Raw genomic sequence first — 16,401 nt, forward strand, 5'->3', positions numbered from 1 at the left:
GAACTGCAAAAGTAAACCAAGCATCTGTGATAATATCTTGTAGGCAGAGAAACTGCCCAATAATCTTACAAAAACCTCTGGAAGAGCATGACATTGTGAATGGATTCATGGAATTTATTTACCAAAAAAATTAAACATATACAGCCTTATTCTACATAATTAAAAAACTAATCTTTATTTCATGATGGAATAACCTTTGGATGGTAATATATTTTCCTCAAAAAGCATTTTATTCAAAAAAATCTGATTTAAATAAAAAAAATCAAATTGAAATAAAATCCGATTTTTTTTTTTTTTTTTTTTTTTTTTTTTTTTTTTTTTTTTTAAATCATTGATTTTTATCCACCCTGCTACTGGTAGCATGAGGCGATACCTAGACCCCACAGATGTTGTTGAGCAACAGGTTCTGCTCACCTGCAGAAAACATAAGCATGCAAAAGTGGGTCAGCTATGTTCACAAAACATAACATACAGAATAATTTAGAATGAATTCAGTATTCTACAAATGGTAGTGTAGGAGAATATTTGGCCGTAGTTGAATCTGTACTGCATGTCCAATAACAGAAAAATTTATATTTTAGAATGGGGATAACTAGTCAAGGCCTTGCTGTCATCTAGCCATGGGGCAGCACATTGGCTAAAGGGTTCACTTCCGCCTGGCAGTACTAGGTTCGTTGGTTCGAATCCCAACCACGGCACCACCTGCCTGGAGTTTGCATGTTTTCCCTGTGCCTGCGTGGTTTTCCCTGTGCCTGCGTGGGTTTCCTCCAGGTACTCTGGTTTCCTTCCACACTCCAGAGACATGCTGGTAGGTGAATTGGCTCCTGTCTAAATTGGCCCTAGTACATGTATGTATGAATGTGAATTAGGGATCTTAGATTTTACACCCCTTGAGGGTTAGGGACGGATTTGAATGTAATATGTGTGTGTGTGTGTGTGTGTGTGTGTGTGTGTGTGTGTGTGTGTGTGTATGTGTATGTGTGTGTATGTAAAGCACTGCGTAAATTGACGGTGCTATATAAGTACCTGAAATAAAAAAATAATTTAGAGTGTAGTAACCCTAGCCCTAATTAGGTCTACAGTGTACTAAGGCACCATGGCTTAGAAGTTCGTAGCTCACTAGAGACAGATGTGAAAAGATTTCCTGTGCTTTAAAGTTAAAAGTACACCAAGCTTTCATCAAAACCAGTAAGCCAATAAAACATACATCTTGAAAGTGCACCAAATCTGTTTACATGTTTCAGAGTTTTCGCCAACTTCCCAATTTTAAATTTACATTATTTGCTTAAAAAAAAAACCCCCAAAAAACGAAATGTACAGCATTAGATTTTCTATTAACAGCGTGTTTCCTGTCTCTTCTCTTTTGGTGCCTTTTTTTCCTTGCCTGTTTTTTTTTTTTTTTTTTTTTTTTGTTTTGGGTTTTTTGGGGGGGATAATGAGCTTCAGTTTGTAGCAGATGAGCTGAGATGTGTGCATATTTGATTTTAGCAGCTTTTTCTTATTACAATTCAGCGTGAATGTACCTAATGGCTGCTGGCTGCCAGCCACACCCTTGATAGTAGCACATGTTATCTATGCTTTTCACTTCTTAGTGTTCAATGATTCATATAGTAACAAAGGAATGTGTGTCTGCTCATGGATTTTTTTTCCCTCTATTCAGTGAATCTTCTACTTTTGGTCCCTCTCCCTAGTAATATATACAAGACCTTACATCCAGTTTTATGTGCACTTTAGACTGGAGTCTGCATGCTAAAAATACACACCATCAATAATCTTGTCTGCTGTTCCAGATCTTACATGTTTGTTGGATATGACCTTCATTTTCACTACACACCACTTGAAATCTCTTACATGCACCCAAAATGTGTTTTGGGTTTCGAAATAATTATGAACAGCACATTTTCATACAAATAAGTTTTTTTTGTGACTATTACATAATCCTTTTTATGGTTCAAGGAACATAAAGAAGATGACTTTTGCACACCTGTGGGACACCATTTCGCACAACCGGACCACACTATGGAAGACCTCAATATTTTAGTTCTTAAAGGAAATTTCAAATCCATTTAGGAAAGAAAAACTTTTGAACTAAGAATGATAATTCTATTTGACACAAGAGATAACGGCCTGAATTTGGACATGGGATTTCTTACTCATTATCCAACAGTTTTATAACTATTAGCTCAAGCTTAACTCCCTCTGTGTGAGTGTAGTATGCCCCCCCCCCCTTTTGCTGTATCTTATCTCTAACCTTTTTTTTTTTTTTTCATCCCTTCTAAGGTTCTGCTGAAACTTTTTGATTTGTATAGTACTGCTTGGACTTTGAAGAAGGGGACATACCCCGAAAGCTTGTCCTCAAAATTGTATGTTCGTGCAAATAAAAAAAGTATCGCGGACAGTACTCTATGGTTTCTGTGTAGATTGTGTGATATAATATTTGATTGAGTCCCTTAAACCTTGTTAACTATAATACTTGTTATATTAAACCTTTAGTGGTGTTAAGGGAAAAAGACAAAACTGAGCTTAGATGCCTTCAAAGGCTTAAGCTGGCCATACATTATGCAATTTTCTTTTTCAGTTTTGTTTAGAGTTACCTTCAACTGTGTTGTGCAAGGGCCTGCCTGATTGCTTTCAAATTGAAAGTGTTTAGATTTGACCTTGTATGGTTTTGGAAACTTGAACAAGAAAATTGTATAATGTATAGCCAGTCTTAGACTACATGAACATGGGCAGTTTGACGCCTGTCAGTCAAATCTTTGCGATTTTTCAAGCATACACCATAATAGCTGGGATTTCACACACATGGCCTAAACTGTCCATGTACAAGAGACCCAAGACTAGAGCTGCTTAGGGTTTGACTTAGGTCAGATTTGGGTTTTTATTTCACATGATACAGTTTGAAAATACACAAAGTAAAAGTTTAAGGTATACAGCTATAGTGATATATATATTTCAATGATTTATTAGTTTGTCCTTTGAAGCATGTAATTTATTCTAATGGAAAACAAACAAGTACTTTTGAACACAATTAATCCATCATCTCTGATTCTTAATTTGTTTTTGTATAGATGTGATTAAAGTACCCAAAATAACATAAAAACAATAAGCAATTATTGTATTTTAAGCTAAGCAATACAGTTTTTTTTAAAATTATATCTTCAGTGTTTCCAGTCTGTGTTTATATTATACACATTGTTCAGGAACTGAGGAAAATGAATTTTCCAAAACCTCTTTCGTGTTTGAAAAAAACGCAAAGAAAAGATTTTCCTTAACATAATTATATTCACTGGCAGATCAGCAGGGCAGCTCAATTATACTTTGTACCATAGGTTACACTTTGCATAGTGCCTCAATTATTAAGCAATACCGTTGTAATTATCTAGTGTCAATTAAGCTTTGGAGAGATAAAAAAAAAAAATACTGTTGAAAATATCAAGTGCTATTTAGGCTGCTAACATTTATACTTCTTTTTATGCTTATTTTTATGCTCAGTAACTATTATGAAAATTTGTTTTTTTTTAATGATTTAGCAGTTTACGCAATAACATATTCTGGAAGTTTAAATTACAGTGGGGCTTTTTTTTGGGATGGGGGGCCTCAGTCCATCAAGCTTCACCTATAACTTAAAAAAAAAAAAAAAAAAAGTATGGATGAATGATTCTTTACTCATGGGATCTCTGAATGTTACATAACCAGCTATACATTCTGATGGACACAAATGGAAATTTTTGTGCCATGTGTTGCTTTCTGCATCTCTTAAAGTGATACTAAAGGAAATAACATGTTTACCTTTTAAAGTTTTATATTTGTGCTTCCCCTTCCCTGTGTGAAGGGGAAGAGGGGGGAGAATAGAACCAGTGCTGTGCATGGCTGCAACTCTTCTCCCGTGGCTTCCTCTTCATACAGCACTCGAGCAGCAGCAGGAGCCATTGGCTCCTGCCAGTTGAATGCAGTGAGTAGGAAGTGAGGGGATGGGATAAGCCCCGCTGTGTGAGTCTATGGAGTGTGGCTTCATAGATACACTGCTTGGTAGCGAGCAGACACTGTGTGCCCCCATAGTAAACAGCTTGCTATCGCGGCACACTAAGAAGCAGAGGAGCCTGGATTGCCAGCAGGGGACCCGAGCAGAGGAGGTTCGGGGGCCGCTCTGTACAGTACCATTGCACAGATCAGTTTAACATATTTGTTATTATAATTTTAAAAAAATTTAGAAAATGTAGTTGTAAAGGCGAGACTGTTCATGTGCCAGGCAATTGTGACACTGCCATTGTTATGGTCAGTAATACAGAATGGGAAGCTCTTGTCCTACTGTACAGTGTACAACAGAAGAGCCATTGCCTTACTACCTTCATTTACAGTCAATGTATGTGAAGAGTTCAGTAACTGTATGGTGGTATTACATGTGAAGGAGTCATTTGGCAAGGATTCATAGTGTAACTATCTACACAATTAACTAATACCAGTTATTGTAGAAATGTTTTTTACATCTGAAGGTTCTCTTTAAACCCCAAAAGTGACCTTGTGTCTTTGTGGAGCCTTTACGTTAAATCCTTATTTACATGTCTTTCCAAATATAGCTACATTTAAACCTAAAACTATTTCTACTGGTCTTTCTTGGATGTTTGAATTTGATAACAGAAGAGGTAAGTACATTTCCTTTAGAAAATGCTTCTCCAGGTTCCCCCTGGTACTGGCTGCCGGCATAAGGAAGCTGTGCTGTATTGGAAGAACATCAAAGTTAACCCATTAACATTGTTATCCTAACATTTTAGTGAAGGTCTTATTAAAGCTTCAGGTGATTGTAAAGGCCCTGAATCTCCTGTTATTGCTTCGGGCAGGGGTGGGTCCAGGACAGCCTGAGCTTAGAAGAAAGGGGTTTGAACAATGCTGGCCATCACACTGAGGGCATCTAATGACAGAAAAAAGTACTACGGGCAAAATCTGTGGATTGAGTGTGAATATTGCCGCAGAAGCGGTTTTTTTTTTTTTTTTTTTAAACTATTTTTTCTTTTTAATTATCTATTCACTTGTTTTAGTATTTGTGGGAGGAACTCTGCTTTAAATCACCTTTTCGTGAACTGGTGATCAAAACCAAGCTCTTACGCAGATGAGACCTAAAGCCCTGTACACACGATGGGAATATTGGACAAATGATCGTTGTTTTTTTTGTTTTTTTACATGCTAGTCTCAAATCAAAAGTCAAGAGGTTACTAAAGTTATGAAAATTCTTGTATGACAGAATAAAAATTCGAAAGTGATGTAATGTATTTGTATTTTCGAATTAAAACTGTACTGATTAAACAAAAATCTTACGAGAACGTTTTCGTGCTTATCCCTTCGATGAATTTCAGTCAAAAGCTGTGTACTAGGCTTAGGTAATGCATTGTATAAAGAACAGGACTTATTTGCCTTATGGGGCTATGCCTTTTGGTAGAAGACTGTATTAGTCTTATCAGTTATTCGCTTGTATGCTTATATGTCATACTGCATGAGAGCCTATAAAATCTTTTTGGAATTGTCTCCTCCTATGTAATAAAAAAAAAAAAAATATTGGTCTCTATATTGCAAGAAATGAGACCTGCTTTGTTTCTATAGTAAACACATGTATCAATAGGAAATACATGACTGGGGAGATCATAAGGTTTTTGTGTTACTATGTAGTTTCTATATTTAGTACACACTGGTTACAGAATTTTGCTTTGTACGGTAGATTTCATCTTTGTGGTTTGACACAAGCTTTTTTGGTTTTATTTACTTGAAAAGCGTATTGAGCCCCATTCCATGTGTGTTCATCATGCTTTCGTGGTTAGGGTTTGCAAAAAAAAAGTGAGATTAGGAATGTTCTTACAATGTTGGCTAGCATTGTAACAACATAAAGAAGGCTGTAAGCTCATCAGCTCTTGTCATGTAGTCTCACATGTCAGTGAGTATTGCTTCTAGTACTACAGATTTCTTGTCAGAAGCTGATTACAGCGTGTATAAAAATAACTCCTAATAGCGCCTAAACTCTTTCACCAGGGTAATCTACATATATTTAGCAGCCTTTATTTGTAATATCGCCTACTATGAAAATGGATGTTGAATGCTTTTATGTTGATTCTCTAGTTAACAAAGACATTAGATGGAATCTGCAAAGAGATTGACCGCTTGGAAAGACAAGCAAGCAGTTCACAATCAATTAAATATTTTCAACAAAAATGTCACCAGGCTTATGATGTTATGATATATTAAAGCTGAACTCTGGCTGGACTGTTAATTTCTTTTGTTTAGCTAGAGTGTAGAAAAAAAGAAAAAAAAACACCAAAAAGCTTTTGTTGCAATACTCCCTAGTGCCCCCCTTTCCTCGCAGTAATTTCTTTATACCACTAGATGTTCTTAGACTTCCTGGGTTGAAAAATGGCCAGTGTCTTTCAACCCCCTTCCTCTAACCCTAGGCCAGGGTAGGCAACCTCAGCACTCCCGCTGTGGTGAAACTACAAATACCATCATACCTGTGGCTGTTGGTCTTTAAATATCTCTTGGGACTTGTAGTTTCACCAAAGCTGGAGTGCCAAGGTTGCCTACCCCTGGCCTAGGCTGTCATGGACTCACCTCCTGCAGTGGTGTCCTTATGAAGCCTCAGATCAGAATTTGACTGCACTGAATGGTGCTCACATGTCATTATTCATTCAGTTAAGCAGCAAGGTTCACACACTGCTGACAAAGAGGAAGGACCAGGTTTTGCCTAGATTTAAATTGGCTCATCTTTAGCCAGTGAGAATTAGTTATCAGGTAAAGCCTCTGATAAGACTACAGACTGTATCCATAGCTTCCTTTTTAGGTAAGTTTTGAGGTGGGTCTCCATGGTATGGACTTGTTTTTCCCCTCACATCTTCCAGACGCTCAGTTGGATTGAGGTCTGGAAAATTTAGAGGTCAAATCCATTACTTAAACTCGCTTTCCCCAAACCATTATTAATTTAATCAGAAAAGGCCACTTTCTTCCATTGCTCCGTGGTCCAGGTCTAATGCTCATGAGCCCATTGTAGGCCCTTTTTGCTGTGGACACAGGTCAATAGGGGCTCCCTTAGAGGTCTGCAGCTATGCAGCCTCATATGCAACAAACTGTGATGTACTATGTGTTCTGATATTTTTCTGTCAGAACCAGCATGAATTTTTTCAGCAATTTGAGCTACAGTAGCTCTTCTGTTGAATCAAACTACACAGGCTCCCCACTTTAATCAATGAGCCTTGGCCATCCATGACCTTGATGCTGGTTCACCAGTGTTCCTTCCTTGGACCACTTTTGGTAGGCCCTGACCAATGTACACCCAGAACATCCTATAAGAGCTGTAGTTTTTATAATGCCCTGGCCTAGTCCTTTAGCCGTTACAATTTGGCTCTTGTCAGTCTCTCAAATCCATCCGCTTGCTTATTTTTTTCTGCTTTCAACACATCAACTTCAGGTAAGTTTGTTTTAGGGCAAGCTACAAGTAAAGTTTTATACTCTTTCTAACACTTGTTGCATACTTTAGAATTGTGAGAGGTAAATCCTACCTCTAATTTGTAGTAGCTTTATAACTTCAACATGATCATTTATGTGAGATGGTACACACACAAATATTTTAGTTCCCCTTTCTAAACACACTGTAGTCCTTCAAAGTCATTATCCAGTGATGACTTACGTTGAGCCATACCCACAATATCATAACTTTTGTCTATCGGCATTGCTTGCAGTTTATCTATTTTATTTGGAAAACTGCTTTCTTTTGCCTATATTTTAATTATTTTATATTTTAAATAATGTTTTAATACCTTTTATTTACTGTAGCAAATACTGATTGTTTAAAGTGCTGTTGGGTATGATGGTTACCAAATTGCTCATTTTGCTGCAATGGTTCAAGTCTGTAGAAATATTCAAGGCAGTCAAATGTTGCCACTGTAGAAAATTAATGTTTGATTTGGGAGCAGACACTAGAGAGGGCATTGTATGTTTAAGTCCTCATGCACACTGGACATTTTTAAAGCTGCTGTTTTTGGCTTTTGATGTTTTTTTTCTACAGCCAGTAAACTCCCCAGCATGTTAACCTATGTGTCCATGCACACATAGACTATAATCAACGTTTTTTGGCTGGAAAAAAAACTCAGGACTAGTGGGTTTCTAGAGGAGATTTTTTAGCTGTAAAAACGCTCTAACACTGAAAAATGCGGTAAAACGCCGCAAACCGGCGTTTTTGGATTTTTTTTTTTTTACAAAAAAATGCTAAAAACCGCAAATGCAGAACAACGCAGGAAAACGCCAAAAACACTAATGCAAAAATGCTAAAAAAACCCTCTGAAAAACTCCGCTAACATTACCAGCGTTATCAAAATGCCCAATGTGCATGGAGCATTACGTTGAAAATGTGAAATAACAGTATACACGCACCATGTAAAAGGTGCTTTCTTTATAACATGTCAGACCTGTTTTAGCATCTTTGGTGTGCCATCTTGCTATACTTGTTCCGCTTTGGCCCATAGTTTTGTTTTTTTTTTTTTCTTCTTTTTTTGTCCAAAGTGTTTTTAATATTAGAAAAAAGTTTAAAAAAAATAATTGTTGATATCACTTGCAATATTGCTGTGCCTCGATACAGAAACCTGTATCGAAAGAGCTTTTAAATGCGCATTGGTTAATACTCTTCTAAGTATTCTGAATACTTTGGGAAATGAGAGTTGTGTATAAATAAAATGCACTTTTGAGAAAGCAAAGTGGAATTTCTCAGACTGGAGTGAAAGGACAAGCACAGATGTACTACTTAGTGCAAGTAGTGCAGTAAGAGGGAAAATGGGTAATGTACTGTGTTCCTTTTATAAGGATGCACAGAGATCTCTGCCTCTTAGCCGCTTGAAAGAGTTTTTGTTTTGGGGGCTTTTACTGAGGGGAATACAATCATCTGAGTTTTCTCTTGCCAGAAACATGCACAGGGTTTCTTAGGTTAGTAGATTATTTGGACACATCTCTTATTTTGTGTCATTTCTTATACATCTTTCAAAGTCTGTGCAGTAATTTATGTCATTGGCAAGAGATTTATTTTTTTGATGCGTTTCTTTCCAGGCTGAAATCATAACACTTGGATTCGGAAAGGCTGAGCTTAAACTAAAGAATTGTAAGTATGTGATTCATAATTTTATATACACATTTAATAGATCAATATAGTAGTGTACTAAAATAAAAAAAAATATAAATTTACCGTAAAAATGGGGAGGAGAGTGCAGGTTGTGGTGTCTCTGCAGATTTAGTTACAGAACTTATTGAATTGTGGTCAATTAGATAAGTTGTCCGTTTTTGATTCTGGATGTCCGTCTGACTCTTTTCCCCTTGTATTCAACTACACACTTACATACAAGGATTACAAATATACTGTGAAGCACAGTGTTGCTTGTACTTCTGTTTGAAGGATAAAATACAGTGGTTTGTCAGCGGTAAACATCCAAATTGTTTAGTAGGCTTTAAGGATTATTTGTAAACACTAGTCTGGAACACATAATGTGCAACAGGCATTTACAAAGCACTCGGGGCCATGTCGGATGAACAACTTGCCAGCATCAGGACCACTAACAGGCCACTTATTTTCTCTTTATGGGATTGTTTCCTCACTGGCGGCGTCGGCAAGATTTTACTTCGTGACTGCTCCCTTGTTGGTAAGTGTAATTCTACAGTGTTCAATGTCAAAACGGAAAATTTATTTTGAGCAGTGTGGTGAGGACTTGGCCTCTGCCAGGTTTTTATGTTGCTGTTTGTGTCTCTATTTGTCCTGGTGACTAAAAAGTTATGGAAAATCCAAAATTGTACGCTGTATCCATAACACAAATCGAGATTTTCAAATCGGGACCCTTTGCCATATTTCCCATATTTTGAAGACCTTTCTTCTTATTTCCTGTTGTGTCTAGATGTTGGGAAATGCAGGGGGATCTTCTTAATGAGACAGAGATCAAAAAAATTACTGGATTTTTAAGTTTTGGGTTTTTTTTTTCTTCTCTATCCAAATTATACAAAAAATATTCTGGCTTTGGATATACTTTAAAACACCCTTCAGTTCAGTTTTGCAGTGTGCAATGCACTGGTATATCTATCTTGCACTGATTAGCTTGTTTCCACTGTCTGTCACTTTTTACTTGTTGTTTCTATGACTGCAAGCTACCCAGGCTCTGAAGAAGCAAAGCAACCCCAAACCATGATGTTTCCAACACAGTTTGTATGTAATTCTTCTCCTGAAATGCTCTCTTCAGTTTGAGTCAAACATGTCTACTGTAACTTTGGCCAAACAATTCTGTATTTCACCAGTCCACAGCACATTTTTTCAAAAAGCCTGATCTTACCCTGTATGTTCAATGGCAATGCTCCAATTTTCTTTTTGAATCGCAAAGCCTTTTTTCTGATACATCTCTTATGGGTTAAGATTTTCTAATTATAGATTATGCATTTTGACACCAGTTGTTGCTAGATCTGCACATCCCATGATTACTTTTTCAATTCTTGGAGACTTTTTATTTTAGCATCAATAAGTCCACTCTTGGTCTGAATTTACTGGGCTGGCCAGTCTTGGACAGCACTTGTTTGCAGTCTACGCCACATGTAAAGTAAGATTTGTTTTTTTTACAGTGAAATTATTGATTTCAAATAATTTGGCAATCTTTTTAAATCCTTGTTCAGACTTGTAGGCATTCACAACCTTCTGTCTGAGGGCCTTTTTTGATCTTGGCATAACACACATTAAAAGAGAAATATGGGGTGCTGAAAGAAACAAACATTATACTCACCTAGGTGGATGCAGCATCGATCTGATGCTGCCCCTGTCCTCTGCCACCTCTGCACAGATAACTAAGCGATCAAAGACCACAATTGCTCAATTCTCCCCGTTCACTCTGAGCAGAGAGCTGTGACTGTCGTTTTCCGGCTCTCTGCTCTGCCCATCCAGTGCTTGCTGGAGTGCTGGGCTGTAGAGGAGGTGGGAGAGGCTGGCTCAGGCTCTCAGCAGATAGCCGAGAGACTGAGCCAGGTGCCCGTCCAAGGTTCTGGGTGGATCCTGACCATATGGTCAGGATCTTTTCAGAGTCTAGACATGCTCTGTGACGTCTGCTGAAAAAGGGTCACAGGACTGCAGAGAGAGGTATAGCCAAAAAAGCTTTAGCTATACTGTTCCTTTAATAGCAAAGATAATACCTAATTATCTGAGATGTAAAGCTTATTTAAACCAAAAATGTAAAAACCAGGCCTTAGATGCGACAACTGCATTATTTTTCATTTTTCAGGCTAATATGTCCAGAGAAGAACCATTTCTTTAGTGTGCAAACTACAAGCCCATCAATCCATCATCTAATGGAGATGAACAAAGGCAGACATAGTCCAGCCTTTGTGACAACCTGGGTTCCTCACATAGATACTTTGAGCAATTAGTATAAATATGAAGGAGAGGAATTGTATTATTCTCAGGGTCACTAGGTGGTAAAGAAAACATTTTATAGGTAATGTTGATCCAGGGAATGTGCAATTGCCTCTTGGGGGATCAGAAAGGGATTTTTTTCTCCTGCAGGCGCAAATTGAATCATGCTTTGCTGGTGTGTTTTTTTCCTTCCTCTGGATCAACTGTGGGTATAGGATATAACATTTTTTTCCCTCTTTTATGGTTGAACTAGATCAGTGGTGGGCAACCTTTTTTTTCAACTGAGCCAAATCTCGCCAAAACCACGATTGAAATTTATTTTGAGAGCCACATTTTTAAAACTGAAAATACATCCCCCATATAGTAATTCATCCCCCATATAGTAATTCATCCCCCATATAGTAATTCATCCCCCATATAGTAATTCATCCCCCCTATAGTAATTCATTCCCCCTATAGTAATTCATTCCCCATATTGTGTCAATTCACTTACCTTTGCTCCGCGCGTTCCTCTCGCAGTTTTCCCGCGCCGTTCCGGGCTTCAGGGCGGACTGTGAGAGGAGAGGAGTTCGTCACGCTGCCCCGCCTACATCCTGACAGCCAATGTTTGCCACGCTCCGCGGGCCGGATTAAAAGGTCCCCCGGGCCGTAGTTTGCCCAATGCTGGGCTAGCTGCAGAGTCCTGACTTTTGGGGCGGCCGCCCGAGAGGAGGGAAGGGAGCGGGCGCCCATCACAGAAGAGCCGCATTGAAGTGTGTAAAGAGCCGCATGTGGCTTGCGAGCCGCGGCTTGCCGACCACTGAACTAGATGGACTTATGTCTTTTTCTCAGCCAGACGAACTATGTAAAACTAATACAGCCACCACATCTGTGGACTGGTAAACCACAGTATATTTGTTTTCTTTTTGGGTTGGATATCTAAAGTAAGACTGGCCATGCATTATACAATTTTCTTGTGCAATTTCTGTACAATCTCCTTTTAGATTTAACTTCAACTATGTAGTGAAAGGGCCTGATTGATTGCATACAAATTAAACATGTTTAGGTTTGACCTTGTATGGTCTCAGTAAATCAAAAAGAAAATTGTACAAAAAAATTGTGAAATGTATGGCCAGCCTAAGACAAGTTTCACCTACATACACCCTTTTGGTGTTTCTAATTATTGGTACCTAGCCTGCAATACCTGGTTCTAATTTCATGGATTTAAAGTGCTATTCTTCCTTTTTCTGTTTCATATCTGCATTATTTTATATTACAAGAATGAATACACAATGTAATTTTTTTCTTTTCAGCAGATACTGTTTGAACATCTAATGTTTGCCTGTTCAAAGGGGTTAAACGAGTCAACAAATTCATGGGTTGTACTTGCCCCATGATTGTGAGGACTCCAACTTATCCAAGCAGATGTTGCCTCTTGCCTAGCCTCCTCTGTGGCAGTGTTTGGTTTGTTGCTTAAGTAAAAGTGTAATTAAATTAATAGTACGTTACAGTGTAGCTATGTTTGTTCACAAACCATATGGCAAACAGCATTTCATCACTATAGTGACTATTATTGATTAACCTGTTGCGCAAACAGAATGTGCAAATGTTACACAGACAGTGTTCATGTCCAGTCTATTCCAGATGAGTTGGTGTGTAGACACATAATCACCATCATTTTAGGGTGATAAAATTGGCAATGAATATAACTATTCCTTTGATTCCACAAATATAGTAAACAACATTCAGTTCACCAATATGGCAACTTCTTATAGATCAATGTGTGTCAAGCAGTATGTGCAAATGTGGTAAAGGCAATTTTTTATGATTTTTGTAGATGTGTTCATGTACACTTCTCAAAAAAATTAAATACTTTTTAATCAGAGTTTAGCATCAAGTCAGTTATACTCCTAGGATATCAATCTGGTCAGGTAAGTAGCAGAGGGGGTTGTTAATCAGTTTCAACTGTTTTGGTGTTAATTAACAGGTGCACTAGATGGTCAACAATGAGATGACCCCCAAAACAGGAATGGTATTACAGGTGGAGGCCATTGACGGTTTTTTCCCTACTCATCATTTCTGACTGTTTTTCACTAGTTTTGCATTTGGCTAGGGTCAGTGCTACTACTGTTAGCATGAGGTGATACTTGGACCCTACAGAGGTTGCACAGGCAGTCCAACTCCTCCAGGATGGCACATCAATATGTGCCATTGCCAGAAGGTTTGCTGTGTCTCCCTGCATAGTCTCAAGAGCATGGAGGCGATTCCAGGAGACAGGCAGTTACTCTAGGAGAGCTGGACAGGGCTGTAGAAGGTTCTTAACCCATCAGCAGGACCAGTATCTGCTCCTTTGTGCAATAAGGAACAGGGTGAGCATTGCCAGAGCCCTACAAAATGACCTCCAGCAGGCCACTGGTGTGAATGTCTCTGACCAAACAATCAGAAACAGACTTCATGAGGGTGGCCTGAGGGCCCCACGTCCTCTAGTGGGCCCTGTGCTCACTGTCTGGCACCATAGAGCTTGGCATTTGCCATTGAATAGCAGAATTGGCAGGTCTGCTGCTGGTGCTTTTCAGATGAGCAAGTTCACCCTGAGCACGTGACAAATGTGAAAGGGTTTGGAGAAGCCATGGAGAATGTTATGCTGCCTGTAACATTGTTCAGCATGACCATTTTGGTGGTGGGTCAGTGATGGTCTGGGGAGGCATATCCTTAGAGGGATGCACAGACCTCTACAGACTAGACAATGGCACCCTGACTGCCATTAGGTATCGGGATGAAATCCTTGGACCCATTGTCAGACCCTATGCTGGTACAGTGGGTCTTGGGTTCCTCCTGGTGCACAACAATGCCCAGCCTCATGTGGCGAGAGTATGCAGGCATTTCCTGAAGGAATTGATACCATTGAATGGCCCCCACGCTCGTCCGACATAAATCTAATAGGACACCTGTGAGATATCATGTTTCGGTCTATGTGAAGCCGCCAGGTTGCATCTCACACTATCCAGGAGCTCAGTGATACCCTGGTCCAGATCTGGGAGGAAATCGCCCAGGACACATCCATAGTTTCATCAGGAGCATGCCTCGATATTGCCAGGCATGCATGCAAGCACATGGGGACCATACAAACTACTGAGTACCATTTTTTTGAGCTGGTGCAATGAAATGTCAGCAAAATGGACTAGCCTGCTACATCATTTTGTCACTTTGATTTTTTGGGTGTCTTTGAATTCAGTCCTCTGATGGAAATTAAAATGATAAACCTACAAACCATGGGCCATCCTTGCGTTCCTAACACATTACCCAGTCCATATCAGTATAGATATCCAGCATGAGATTTTTCCCCATTGAGATCTGATGTGTTTTCAAAGTGTTCCTTTAATTTTTTTGTGTGTAGAAGTTTTTTTTTTTTTTTTTACAAAAGCCCAAAATTGATAAGCCCAAATTAACAGATTCCAGGGGCAGTAAAATAAAATAGTAAGTCTAACCATATGTTTTGTTTAGTTTGTAAAGTAGACACAGAGATAGTAAAAGACTATCCTCCCACCATCATGCTATGACAAAGGATTGCTGCCATCTGTGTGAAAGTAGCAGTCTTTCTCTGAGGCACTGCTAAAACTCAAATCACAAGGAGTGTGAGCTTTGCCACATATTCTTGCTGAGTTAAATTCCTGTGAGGAGCAGGCATGGCTTACTGCCAATGTGTGTGTCTATGGACAGGACCTGATGGGAGCACGTGCACAATAGTGCTTCCTTAGCAACTGAATTGCTACAGGAGGTACCTGAAGAAGGGAGGAGCCTACAACGCTGATGGAGATTTCTGAAAGAGGAGAAAAATGACCTTTCTGTGCAATATCGTTACACAGAGCAAGTGAAGAAAAAATTATTTATTGTTGCATTTTAAGGCCTCATGCACACTGCAGCTCAAAAATGCCTGTATTACAGTGACAGTTTTGTTTTTTTTTGTTTTTGTTTTTTGAACAGCCAGCCATGTTAACCTGTGTGTCCATGCACACATAGCCACTTACAGTTGTTTAGAGACAGAAGTGTTTGAGGCATAAAAAAAAATCACTTTGTAGCAATAGCTGTGTGGTTCACAGTGGGTCATAAAGAGCAGATCTGGTTTGAGCATTAAGCTTCATTCACACCATACTTGCAGATAAACTAATGGAAACTGATGTATAGATTTCACTTGCAGAGACATCAGTTTACGTCAGTTTTCATGCATGCATCAATGAGTTTTATGCATGTTGCAGATTCCTGCACAGTAAAAATCTGTGCTACTAGTGTTAGGGTGTTAACAGAGCACATAGAGAAGAAATTTTCTATGTGCCCTTGCAGAATACGTGCAGAAAAACTGACGTCTCTGCACCATAGTGTGAACGAAGCCTAAAACATTGAGAGGTGCTGGGGGTAAAGTGTCAGTTGGCGGATGTCTTTTACTAAAAGTATTAAAATCTCTATTTTCCCTAATCATCCTCTAGAACAGTTAGTTGAGCAACATGTTCTGCTCACCTGCAGAAAACATAAGCATGCAAAGGTGGGTTAGCTATGTTCACAAAACATTATGAAGCACAGAATAATTTAGAATTATATTTTTGAGCAGTGTATATAGATTTATTATATTGTACAGTATTTATAAAGCGCCAATAGTTCGCTCAGCGCTGTACATTACAAAGGGGGACAGAACATGTGACAGAACAATACCAATACAATACAAACATGAGGGGATTGAGGGCCCTGCTCTTTCGAGCTTACAATCTAGGAGATGGGGGTTGATTTACTAAAATTGACTGTAGATTATGCAGGTCTTGCGCTTGCCAATGCAAACTGTTTTGTAATAGTAATATTCTAACACCAGCTAACTGTGAACTTGATTTCTGTTGATTAGTCATCCTAGTGTTTGTGGATTACTTAAATGAAAGACATCTGAAAAGGAATATTTTTATGTTTTTTTTTTAATGCGTCTTTACACCACCTTTGTTAAACAAATTCCTGTTGGACAGGTTCATAGCAGCTGA

The 16,401-nt window shown here is 38.7% G+C and overlaps 1 protein-coding gene across 2 annotated transcripts in view; it reads left to right on the forward strand.

Moving 5' to 3' along the window:
- PLXNB2 (plexin B2) overlaps positions 1 to 16,401 on the forward strand; it is a 280,669-nt gene that overhangs the window by 147,335 nt on the left and 116,933 nt on the right. The window contains exon 3 of one of the 2 annotated variants that reach the window (XM_089684488.1): positions 9,073 to 9,124. The exons of the other annotated variant lie outside the window; for it this stretch is intronic. The gene's annotated coding sequence lies outside the window, so the exon portion shown is untranslated. The remainder of the gene's footprint in view (positions 1 to 9,072; positions 9,125 to 16,401) is intronic. 2 annotated transcript variants of the gene reach the window in all.

The sequence above is a fragment of the Staurois parvus genome, unplaced genomic scaffold (genome assembly GCF_062004578.1).
Source record: "Staurois parvus isolate SC_StPar_1 unplaced genomic scaffold, SC_StPar_1.0 ptg000019l, whole genome shotgun sequence".
In the NCBI taxonomy this organism is placed as follows: Eukaryota; Metazoa; Chordata; class Amphibia; order Anura; family Ranidae; genus Staurois; species Staurois parvus.